At 41.8% G+C, this 13,131-nt stretch overlaps 1 protein-coding gene across 1 annotated transcript in view; it reads right to left on the minus strand.

Moving 5' to 3' along the window:
- The window catches only part of LOC134531092 (pancreatic lipase-related protein 2-like), a 163,283-nt gene that overhangs the window by 38,239 nt on the left and 111,913 nt on the right, over positions 1 to 13,131 (minus strand). The window lies entirely within an intron of this gene.

Below are 13,131 nucleotides of genomic sequence, written 5' to 3' on the forward strand. Positions count from 1 at the left end.
GTTTATTCTGTTTCAGGAAGTGTGGGGGTTAAGCTATTACGAACGTATTAGAACATTTTAAAGAATGTTCAGATTTTGAGATATAGCGGGAAATGTAGGAAAATATTAATACATTTGTTTACATGGAGGAATATCTTGTGACAACTTGAACAATTATTACATATTGTGGTTTGTATTGGAAATTTGGTTTATTTAGCTCATTTTTTGTGGACTGTGGCAAATTTTCAAATTATTTTTTTAAACTTTAATAATATTTAGTGCATTTTTGTCTTTTTGACATTTGAACTCAATGTACACAAACGTATGCATGATTCATGGTTTCCCATTAAGTGGATACATACGTTTCATTTTTCTTTCAGGTATTTGACTACTGGTGATTTCGTTTAGCTATAGCATGGGTCATAGTACAGTCCACAAGATTGTACGAGAAACATGCAAAATAATTACAGAAAATTTAATGGACGAATTGATGCCTACGCCCACAGAAGACATGTGGAAGACCATCGCTAAGGACTTTAATGACATTTGGAATTTTCCAAACTGCATAGGAGCGTTTAATGGGAAGCACGTCACTATTGAATATATATATATTTATGTCTATTTAGAGTGTATACAATCTGTATACACACAGGAGTGAGGAGAATGGTAGAGTTGTTGTTGTGGAGAACAATAGTTTGCTTTTACTATATTTAATAATAATGTTTACTCTATTTCATACACTCTACTTCACTCAGTTAAAAAGCTCTTAGTGTAATAAGATTTGCATAATAAATAATTCTCTTTGACTATTTATGGCTCTGTCAAATATATATATTCCTTGATTATTTTTAAAATTGATATATGGGTGCCACCCTTATGCACAACTTAAATTCCTTAATAGGTCAAGGCTAATGTAGTGTGGTACATAAAAGAAAGATTAAATATTCTCACACTTTAAAAATCTTCACAAGGCATGAGACTAAACAACAGACAAATTGAAATCATAAAGGACACATACACATACACTGTAAAATGACAACAGGGAAACATATGATTAACACAAATATTCTTTAATCAAATAATAATATACTTAATTTATGGTTGGTCCAGTGGTATACTATTCATATTTTATAAAATTACTGGAGTTATGTTGCACACATGATAGAAGGAAAACAAAAGTTTATATAGTTCAAAATAATTATGTCTGTTGAAATCTCAAATTGTAATCAGAAATTAGCGTGAGAAAATAATGTTTATTTGTAGTGTTCGTGATTAAAGTTGATTTTTATATTCCACGGCTGAACTCAATAGATAATTGCGGTAAAGCATCTTGAGACATCTGTCTCAGTTCACCTCTGGGTGTTTGAACAAAATCAAGTGTAGAAACAGGATACGTAATTGTTTTTAATAAAATGTTTGACTCAATAGGTTCTTTAACGTGCGCAGCAATAAAATGCAATATTTAACAGTCCGTCGGCAATATTACGATGTTTGTAAGCAGAAAACAGTTAAATTAGTATAGCATCATGAGTCGGCATTTTACTCACGGTAAATCACTCCTAAATACACGTCAGTTGTGACGTGCCCTAATTAAACAACATGTACTATAGGTTTATACGACGTTTTAAACATCCTAGTTGTAGGATGGTCTACCCAGCTATTTATCTTCGTTGATTTTTGAAGGGATTTAAACCCGGGATATGTAGCCATCATCGCCGTTATTCGAAGACTCTGTACCGTTAATTCAGTAGTGACGCTTATCTTAAGTAACACGGCCGCTGATTGGCCGAAACACTAAGATTGTTGACTTAATTACACGTTCAAAATCATTTACAGACAATTAACAAAACAAATTAATACATCAAAATGCCTTAAATTTAAAATAGGATTTTCCAACAATGAAAATTCTGTTATGCAAATTAAGAATAAAAAGTTCAATTTGCCGTTTAAGTCCATTGCTCCCTAGAGGGGTCTTGCTAATTGAGCTTCGACGTCACTCAGATTACACCATAGAGAATGGTAGTTGCAGATACGTCCAAATACATAACCATAGAACAAAACATAAAAATGTCAACAAATAATAATAATAATTAAAAATGTAATTTAAATAAAACAAAACACTTTCTGTGAGTGGGACAGTCATGTTTCAGCACAGAATTGCCGCCCTTGATAAGCATAGTGTGTTGCAGTTTTCAAAATTTCAAACAAGACACGATGTGCTTTTCAGTTGGAAACTCGCTGCTTGAGTTAAATAAAAAAGTTAGTTGCCAGGCAACGACTCGCGCGACACCACAAAACGACGAAAGAAAGAGGGAGAAGAAAAAAAACTTTGGCGCGAGAAAGGACACCTGTCCCGCACCCCTCCTCCTGATTCGTGGACTATTCCCTCAGTACGCGGCACTCCGTCACAGAGTTCAGACCTGCGCTGGTCGTCGGTGCATTTTCGCGGGAAAACTTGCAATCTTGTTGAAGTTCTCGGCATCGTCAGTCCTGGAACTAAGTTGGATGCAGTGCACTCGGAGGACAATACTCACAGTAAGTATTCGTCGCAATCACAAGGGAAATGTGAGGAAATGTACATGTTGCATAACAATGGGACTTTATCCAGGTCATCACTGTAGCAGTGGATCGGCCTCCATCCGTGGTGCTGGCAGCATCCTGTGGAAGGCGAACCTGGGACCATACATCACCGGGTGGTGATTCAACTGCCCTTGGACAGCCTTGCCGACTAAATCGGCGCGGGACGTCGGCTGACGTCACAGGCGCGTGGCGGCGACGGAACAGCAGACGGGGTCACCGCCACCTGCTCCCGCTGGGGTAGTCGTCTCGGAGCGACGGCACCTGCCGCCCTGGTCCTGGCCCAGTGCGTGACGGGGCGGAGCACCGCGGCGCCAGCACATCGTTTGCAGCACACGTCATTGTTAGGTACACTTCCGAAGGAATTCGCGTCTCTGTTCGCTCCTATTGTTGAGTGTAATCACTGCACTCACTTAACTGAAACCTCTCGTTCGTAAATCAAAGTTTATCAATTATAACATGTGTGATCGTGCACTTGCAAGCACGAGTGTCTGCAGGCCTATCAACTTCTATTCTTAAAGCATGCATACCACTAGCCAACCAAATATACTTAGAATATTAATGCTTAATGTAACAATAACGAATAAAATCATTTAGATAACTCTCGGTTCGTAACCTATTAACAAGAATAATATATTAGCTTAATCAACAATAAGCTCATTAAACATGAATAACATATTTCTTGGAATGTTTAAATTCAAGTTACTACAACTTTGCATAAATTAATTGGAAAATTAATATATTTCTCATATTGTTAGGATGTGATTTTCCAATGTCTATTTACTTGCAGTCTAAGCATACTGCTGCCTATATGCTTCACAACATCATTTCACATATCAGCTTCATGTATATCTTACATCTACATTTCATCAACAATTCACAAAAATTTACAATTCACAATATCATATCATAACATTTACATTACATTTATATACAGTGTTATAGGCTGTTATTATGATAGCCTGATTTTAATAAGATTTTAAATACATTCTTTACACAAAAAAATGTTTTTAGCTAAACAAAGTGTTTTTAGCTAGGTGACAAGGCTGTGTGAAAGAAATCACACTATATGTTTCTTTTCTTGTTTAATTTTCATCCGCCTCTTTTATTACAGCAGCGGGCGAATTCTCTTGTCTTTTCTTTTTTTCTTTTTCTTTTTCATCTTTTTCTCAGTCGTCTCGGCGAGTGAGTAACTTGAACTCTTATCTGACTGGTGGTCTCCGATTTCACTCTGGCGACTATCGGAGCAGATCAGCTGTTCGGTGCTCTTTCATTTCACTTTCATTTTCATCGTGTTTTATCGACCCGCAGCGGGCTTCGCTGGGTCGGAAATTCACGTTCATTTTTCACGAATATATTCCTTATAGGAATTGAGCCTTGTAATGTGTCTGAGGCTCCTGGCCTCGGTGTAGATAGCAACATGCTATCTTATCAATTGTAAACAAAACATGTGTTCTTCAGGATAGCTTGCAACAGTTCCTGCTGAGTAGTAAATTTTCAATTTTTTCTTTTCTCAGAGCTGAATTAGTATTTTTTTTAAGACAAAAAAAAATTATATTTTCTTGAAAATTTCTCTTTTGCTTGGAGAATAGTGTAGCTTGAAGTTTGTTTATATTGAGGCCTGTGGACACTCACTGCAAGAGCGTGTCATCTCGCGACATAGGATTCTACACTGTGTTTTTCAGGTCAGCCTATACCAATATTCTTCTTCAAAAAAAAATACATAATAAACAAACTTCGAAAAATCGAGTGCTCATCGTATAGTGGAAATTTATAAATTTTCTGTATAGGGTCCTTTTCACAATAAAACTTTGAATAGATGTTTTCTGCAAATTTCTTGTTATCATTTCATAGCAGATCAGCATACCCCCTTTTTTTTTCTTTAACAACAAATATAGGAATAAAACCTAATTAAATTCAACACTACTAACAGATTGGCTTTGTATGCGAAATAGATGCATACTTTTCTAATCAGTATCCCCAAGTGATACCAACCTAAAACATCAGAAAAAGGATTACTCCTTCAAATTTCATTAGTTTTCTCATATCAAACCAAAGAAATAATATATCTCTTTCATTTTAAATTGTGGTGATCTCTGCAAGAAAAAGTGTCTCAGTGCAACGAAATATCAACTGGAATAACCCATAACAAGGTAACCTAGAATAATTTTGCTTGTAGTTGCAAAGTGTTTTGTGCTTGTAGAACTGCTTTGCATGCCAGTGTTTACACATATGTACACAGCTAGGTGAAATAACATCTCACATGTGTTTTGTCGAACACAGTTACACTCATGTCTTCTTGCTAGATAATTACATAGCTCTTCACAGTAAATAGGGCGAGTCTAGTGCTTCCCAATATGTGTTAGTGTTAGTGGGTCAGTACCCAAATCGAAGAATACATAAGCCGTAAAATACTCAAATACCTCATAAATAATTTATACCCATAATAGCTTCACTGGCTACTCAAAATCCCAGTGCGGGTGGCATGTCACTTCACCTCGTCACAGGACACTGGCGGGAATTACACTTCCGCTCTTACGCAAGGGTATACTCAACGGCTATATTACGCCTCTCCTGGCGTACCATAAACATAACAACATAACACATCATAAACACGGGGATTACATGGCTCTTGTGCTAGCAATCACATACAGACTGCTCTCAGCTGTTACTCCAGCTTACTCGCTCACATGACAATGAGGTAAACATTAACTAGTGCATCGACCAATATTTATTTTGCAGTGGTAGGGTTCTTATATTCCCTCAGCTGTGCAATGTTGTAACGGCCTATTGACTGGCCTGTTGATGGCTCGGCTAAAGCATAGCAATTTTCATGAATGGTTCCAGTTATAACATATGGACCATCGAACAATAAAAACAATTTCTTGGTAACATTTTCCCAAGCTCTGCTCACTAAATTAGTTTTCTTGAGCACTAGGTCACCAATTTTGAAGGTTGCTAATTTTGTTGCGGGGTGCCTCCTCTTGCGGACTGCAGCTTCTGCTGTAAGCTTCTTGCTTATAAACTCCTCCACCTCTTCACCGGTGGTTAAATCTTTCTCCTCTTGTTCTTGACTCAGTCGGGGCAGGTAGATAGGGTTGATCGCCTCGGACCTATCCAGTTAGTACAATGTGCCTGCTGATACTCGCGCATCCTGCGAGTCTGGCACATTTCTGTTGTTATTGTACCATGTACTGGTACCTGCTGCTTCCTGTACTGCGGACTTAAACTCTGCCGCAACAGGGTTTTCTAGTAGATAGCATGGACGTGCTCCATGCTGATTGGTCGTTCCAGGTTGTTGGCTCTGGCGAAACGTCCTGTTGGGCGACGCCGGTTGCTCAGACGGGTGGTTGTAGTGGGCCTTGCCTCCACCGCTGTCTGTCGTCTTGGGGCTTCGGTAGTATGGCAGGCGGGAATCTTCGCGTTGGTCGTGGTACTGTCTCTCCTTCATCATACGATGCTGGTTGTAATGATACTCTCTCTCGTCATCGGATGAGGCACGACGACCGTAGTTGCGGGACTCCCTGGGTGGCCGTTGCTCCGGCGAGTAGGACCGCCTTCTCTCTTCATAGCGAGCACTCTTCCTGGCTCGTTCTGCCCCTTCTTCACCACTGTGGTATCCCCTGTTGCTGGGCCACCAGGTACGCTTCCTGTTGTAGGGTGCCCCTCTGTATCGGTTGTGGTAGGGCCCGCCGTTACCACGAGGTGCTTCCCCACTTGCTTGCCAGCTCATGTAGTTGACTGCGGCCTGGCGCTCCGGTTTCTGTTTCCCCTCACGTCCTTGCCAGTAAGGGTTGACCTGGTGCTGCTTCTGATGAGGTGGTGCTCGGTCTGCCTCCTCTGTCCTGGGTACCACTCGATCCAGTTTCTCGAGCTTATCGTAGTTGAGCAGCCGGTCACGGAACTCAGTGACATTACGGTAGTGTAGGCCAGACAACTGCTTCTGGTATTTCAGCGGCAGCTGTGTTAACATGGCCGCCACAAACTCCTCATCGGTCATAGGGAGGTCCAAATACCTGGTCTTGTCGTACATGGTAGACAAATGTGCCTCCAGAGATGTGCCCTTCCTTGGGTCATATTTCTCTGTGTGGAGTTGTGCCCTCAGATTACTCTGGATTCTGATGTTCCAGAATTGCAGTTTGAACAGCTCCCTGAATTGTGTGAAACTGTGGGTGTTGGTGCTGGTCAGCTCCCACCAATAGAATGCTTGACCCTTTAACGCGTTGTTCAAACATTTCAGAGTCTCTCCGTCGGTGAGGTTAAACATGGCCACATATTCCTCGAATTTTCTGAGGAACCTCATAGGACTCTCATTTGCTCTGCCTGCAAAAGTAGGCATGGCCTCAGCCCACAGCTTTGCTGGGTGGTGCATCAGAGCTACCGGGTCCAGCTGGCGCTCTGTTGTTGTTGTAGTTGCTCTAGGCTCAACTGTTGCCCTAGTCTCTACAGACTGCCTAGGTAGTGATTCTGCAGGGTGGGTGTCATAACTGCACCCAGGTGTGGTGTACAGCTGTCTACTTGTACCTGTAGGTGGCACTTCAGGTGCCTCTCGCTGTGTACTACCAGTTGTGTCAGGTGTATGACTCTGACTTACAGTCATATTCTGCAGGCAATCTCGTAGGTTAGAGGTCGCCACCTCTATGTCATCCAGCCTGACCTCGAGTCGTCGAGTCTGCCCATGCAGCTCGTCCCTCATGCTGACCTGACTGCGCTGACAAAACTCCCTCAGACCATGTTGTTCTAGGGTCACATTCTCGCGAATGGCTAGTAGTTGTGTTTCCAACTCCCTTACCCGCTCAACTGTCTGAGTCACCTTCTCCACTACCTGATCAATCTCCCTCTGTTGTTGTACTAGTTTCTCCTCTATACTATGTTCCAGACTTTGTACACTGGAACAAGTGATGTCTAGCTTTGCCTCCATCTGCTCTGCCTGCCTGGAGAGTTGAGACATGATTCTGCTCTCAGATTGCTCGGCCTGTATTGTGAGTTGGGACATTATCCTATTCTCAGATTGCTCTGTGTGTTCGGCCTGTTTTGTGAGCGGTTGTAACACCTGTTGTAGCATTAGTGTCATGTCAGGACTCGTTGTGGATGTTCCCGGTGCAGTTGTTGTCTTGTCATGTTCTTGTGTTACCCCCCCCCCCCCTGTGGGAATAAAGTGACACTGGCCGCCCTAACCTCTCACTATGCTGCGCGTGTGAGTGTGTAGGTGCATCCATTACTCTTGTTTCTGGTGAAATGCAGTCCTCCATGGCCGACGATGTGTCACTGTCAGAGCTGTGAGTCGTGGGACACTCTTCACACATACTGTTGGCCCTACTTCTTAGATTGTATGTCTGCTGAGCCATTGTGTAAGACCTCTAACAATACTACAATTAACAATTACAACAAATATCCTGCGCACTTGAAAGTTCAATTAAATACTTGCATGTAAACAAACCTATCATATTTTCACACAAACAAATCGGGCCCCACTAGTTGGGTTGCCACTCTGAATATAACTCTGAATAAGTACAGGAATGGTAGAAGGAGAATGAGTGTTGTTTATTAGAGAGAAAAATAGTTTGCTTTTACTATATTTAATAATAATGTTTACTCTATTTCATACACTCTACTTCACTCAGTTAAAAAGCTCTTAGTGTAATAAGATTTGCATAATAAATAATTCTCTTTGACTATTTATGGCTCTGTCAAATATATATATTCCTTGATTATTTTTAAAATTGATATATGGGCGCCACCCTTATGCACAACTTAAATTCCTTAATAGGTCAAGGCTAATGTAGTGTGGTACATAAGAGAAAGATTAAATATTCTCACAATTTAAAAATCTTCACAAGGCATGAGACTAAACAACAGACAAATTGAAATCATAAAGGACACATACACATACACTGTAAAATGACAACAGGGAAACATATGATTAACACAAATATTCTTTAATCAAATAATAATATACTTAATTTATGGTTGGTCCAGTGGTATACTATTCATATTTTATAAAATTACTGGAGTTATGTTGCACACATGATAGAAAGAAAACAAAAGTTTATATAGTTCAAAATAATTATGTCTGTTGAAATCTCAAATTGTAATCAGAAATTAGCGTGAGAAAATAATGTTTATTTGTAGTGTTCGTTATTAAAGTTGATTTTTAATTCCACGGCTGAACTCAATAGATAATTGCGGTAAAGCATCTTGAGACATCTGTCTCAGTTCACCTCTGGGTGTTTGAACAAAATCAAGTGTAGAAACAGGATACGTAATTGTTTTTAATAAAATGTTTGACTCAATAGGTTCTTTAACTTGCGCAGCAATAAAATGCAATATTTAACAGTCCGTCGGCAATATTACGATGTTTGTAAGCAGAAAACAGTTAAATTAGTATAGCATCATGAGTCGGTATTTTACTCACGGTAAATCACTCCTAAATACACGTCAGTTGTGACGTGCCCTAATTAAACAACATGTACTATAGGTTTATACGACGTTTTAAACATCCTAGTTGTAGGATGGTCTACCAAGCTATTTATCTTCGTTGATTTTTGAAGGGATTTAAACCCGGGATATGTAGCCATCATCGCCGTTATTCCAAGACTCTGTACCGTTAATTCAGTAGTGACGCTTAGCTTAAGTAACACGGCCGCTGATTGGCCGAAACACTAAGATTGTTGACTTAATTACACGTTCAAAATCACTCACAGACAATTAACAAAACAAATTAATACATCAAAATGCCTTAAATTTAAAATAGGATTTTCCAACAATGAAAATTCTGTTATGCAAATTAAGAATAAAAAGTTCAATTTGCCGTTTAAGTCCATTGCTCCCTAGAGGGGTCTTGCTAATTGAGCTTCGACGTCACTCAGATTACACCATAGAGAATGGTAGTTGCAGATACGTCCAAATACATAACCATAGAACAAAACATAAAAATGTCAACAAATAATAATAATAATTAAAAATGTAATTAAAATAAAACAAAACACTTTCTGTGCGTGGGACAGTCATGTTTCAGCACACTATTCAGGCTCCTCCGAACACTGGATCACTTTTCTTTAATTGCAAAAAGACATTCTCTATAGTTTTGTTGGCACTTGTAGACGCTTACTGTAACTTTATTGCTGTCGATGTAGGGGCATATGGCAATAATAGTGATGGGGGAATATTTGCAGTATCAAATTTAGGTAAAGCACTTCAGCAAGGCTCTTTGAATGTACCAGCAGATTCTACCATACCAAACACTGATACTCACGTCCCATACGTTTTTTGTTGCTGATGAGGCTTTTCCTCTCAAAACCTATCTGATGTGACCTTATCTAGGAGATGAGTTTAATGACAGTAAGCGTAGCTTCAACACAGTGGCGAGGCGTGAGGTTTATATGAGGGGAAGCAACAACTCCGTTCACATCAAAACATGGGGGGGGGGGGGGGGGGGCCGGGGGCCCTCCCCCGGGAAAATATGATTTCAAGGTACAAAATGGTGCTATTTAAGTAGTTTTCTTAACTGAACATTGACTATTCCACAGGTAGAAAAATTGACATTTTTTTTAAATAAATTATTTTTAAAAAATAATGTTTGACTTACATTTTCTGATAGTAAAATACCTACTCTACATTACTTATATACTAAGTGGGAGTGTAGTATCATCGTTATCTGGTACAAAATATATAAACAGACAACACATGGCAAAGTAAGTACTTAAAATAAAGAGAAGAACCTCATAAAAATGTACTAGAATAGTAAAAATTAAATCTTGGTATTTTTCGTACCAACACAAAAGAAATTATCTTCATACGTGATCAGAAACTCTGTTAACTGGTACGTGTACCAAGAAACTGGCACGTCAATCATTCCTGAAACGCCACGATTTTTTTCCTAGCCTAAATTATTCTAAGTGTGCAAGGGGAGGGTCCAGGTTAGGGGAGGACCTAAGTGTGTCTCAGGCCGAAGCCTATACACACTACCATGCGGGTTTTTAACCATGCGGGACAAGGGCGCGTGCATCGTGTGCTATTGGGGTTTACTGGCCAGCCATGGCTGCGATTGGCGCCATGACTGACGCCCCATTGGTCGCCTAGCTTAAAAGCTAGCTAATGTGACCCAGGTAAAACCTGCATAGACACAGGGAAAACCCTGGGCCGGGTCATGCGGGGATCAATTAACATGCATTAAGCAAGCAGGTAACTACTGGACAAGAGGGAAGAAGGGTCCAGGTAAGAAGAGTTGGAGGGGCTGAAAAATCAACCATGCTGGAGTTGGGTGATTGGGCCTTGCGGCCCGCATTTAAATGTTGGGTACTCCTGGGTTATTATTAACCAGGGGCGCATGCGCCCCCAGGGGCGGGCGACTTCACTCGTCAGCCCAGCCCAGCTGCCCAGGCAGCCACAGTTAAACCAGATGTGGGCAGACTAGCCAGTAAACCGGCTCGAACTGCGGGCGTACGGGGCGAAAGGCAGCCTGAAATTGCGCCATCTTCATCTTCCTTCTTCCAGTCAACAGCCAACAACCTTTCAAGCCAGGGTGGGGGTAAGTCGTTCAGGCGAATTAAGTATCTTGCGAGTCGGACCCTCTTGTCCTCCAAAATCCTGGGACGGTTGAAGGTCGCGCCGCCCAGGCTACCACTGGCTCCAACAGGGCCCCAACTTAAAGGCTCCGCCATCTCTTCCTTCAGAGTTACGATGCTGTTCAGTTCTGTTGCGCGCGCGGCAGTTCACAGCTCCGAAATTTCCAGCCCGCAGTTCGTATACATTTCGCATCTAGGGCACATCGAGCTCCCCTGCGGTGCCTTCACCGACGGAACTGCTTTCTGCCACGCGCCGAGCTGCATTCAGGCTACCTTTCACCCCGATAGCCGTAATAACGACTCCACAGGCCGGCCATTGGTCCGCGGACTGCTATTGGTTATTCACAGTCACCCCAGCAAGATTGCAACTCTCGAGCTGGGCTCCCGTATCCGCCACCCGCGGGACGCGGTCGGTATCAGTTGGCACTGCTAGGCCGCCTCCCGTACGCCCACAAATCCCCCACGCACTGCCAGCCAACAGCCCGCGAGAGAGATGCGCGCGCCCCGAGAGACGACCGCCGACTGAAACGCGACCTCGCCACCTGCCCTGCCGAACTGTGGCGGACATAGCCGAAGCAGTCGGCGGAAGAATTCCACCGTCTGCTTCGGCCATGTTCGCTTCAGTTCGGCAAGAAAGCGCTACCTTCGTAGCTTCTACCACGTGTTTTTACAGCCAATCCCCTCCCTGAACCTTTGTACCATGCCACCCCCCCCCCCCTTCCGAAAGGAAACTACTGCGGCAGCGTTCCTGCTGAAAGCGGTCCTACCAGCGCTTCTAAACCTAGCAACGCTTCTAAAACAGCATGTTTTGTGTGTCAACGAGTTCATTTCTTATAGCGCACAGCGCACAGTACTAGGTCCCAAGAAGATAGTGTAAAAAATACATACACCTAACGTCACGAGCCAAAGTAAAACACTATTCTGAATAAAATATTTATTTAAAAAATACAATGTCTGGAAACTGCCTGGGCAAGCACTGCTTGCCTTGCTTGCCCTGACGAGACGCCACTGCTTCAACAGTCGTTTGAGTCGCGCCAGGAGGACATCAGAAAATGCGTTTGGAATATTGTCTCAAAAGTTTAGACTTTATAATAGGCGGATTCAATCCGTACCAAAGTACGTAGATGACATAATTCTGGCCACTTGCTTACTGCATAGCTTCATTAAAAAATACGATAGAAATATGTATAATTACGTTACTCAGGAAGTGGATTTAGGCAGGGGGGGGGGGAGGGAATCACACACTACGTAATTTACATTTGCAAGGGGGCAATGATACGACAGGTGCATTTCGTATCAGAGAACTGTTCACAAACTATTTCTCTTCCGAGCCAGGGTCTCTGCCTTGGCAAAGAAGTAGCTAAATATACTCTAAACTTATAGTCACAACTAAAGTACACTGTGCAAAACATATGATCATATGTGTCACTACCTACAATTTTGATACTATGCTTACTTACACCAATTGTGTACCATTTGATTAAATATTATTAATGTACTCCTTTTACATATTTCCAGTATGTACAGTGATGAAAAAATTCCTCTGTGCTTTTGCATTGCCAATACTATGAAATATTACTTATATATACATGTATTTACTTACCAGTTGTATTCATTTCCGCTCCTATTTTTGTCCATGGGTATTCTTGAATTCTGTGTCCATGTATTTAGGATTTGACAGATCATACAAAACAGTATTGCCACGGACTAATTCAATGAGTTGTTAGTCATTCATGTCTAAACACTATACGACACTCACAAATCTGCCAGTGGCGCGGCCGTGAAACGAGAAAATATCAGTGGCAAGAAACACGACGACCATGGCGCGGCGTCGGCGAGAGCGCTGTCTGCACTGCCACGGGCACGCCGCGGTTGGGTTTGAACAACACCCTTCGAATTCCTGGAAGAAATTTTTTCACCTCGCTGGTGCACTCGCGGGCCTGTCACGGCACTGTCACGACACTGGTGTGTGTAAAGAGACCTTTAAGTGGGTTTCAGTTTCTAGTCA

This window comes from Bacillus rossius, chromosome 3 (genome assembly GCF_032445375.1).
Source record: "Bacillus rossius redtenbacheri isolate Brsri chromosome 3, Brsri_v3, whole genome shotgun sequence".
NCBI classification, from domain to species: Eukaryota; Metazoa; Arthropoda; class Insecta; order Phasmatodea; family Bacillidae; genus Bacillus; species Bacillus rossius.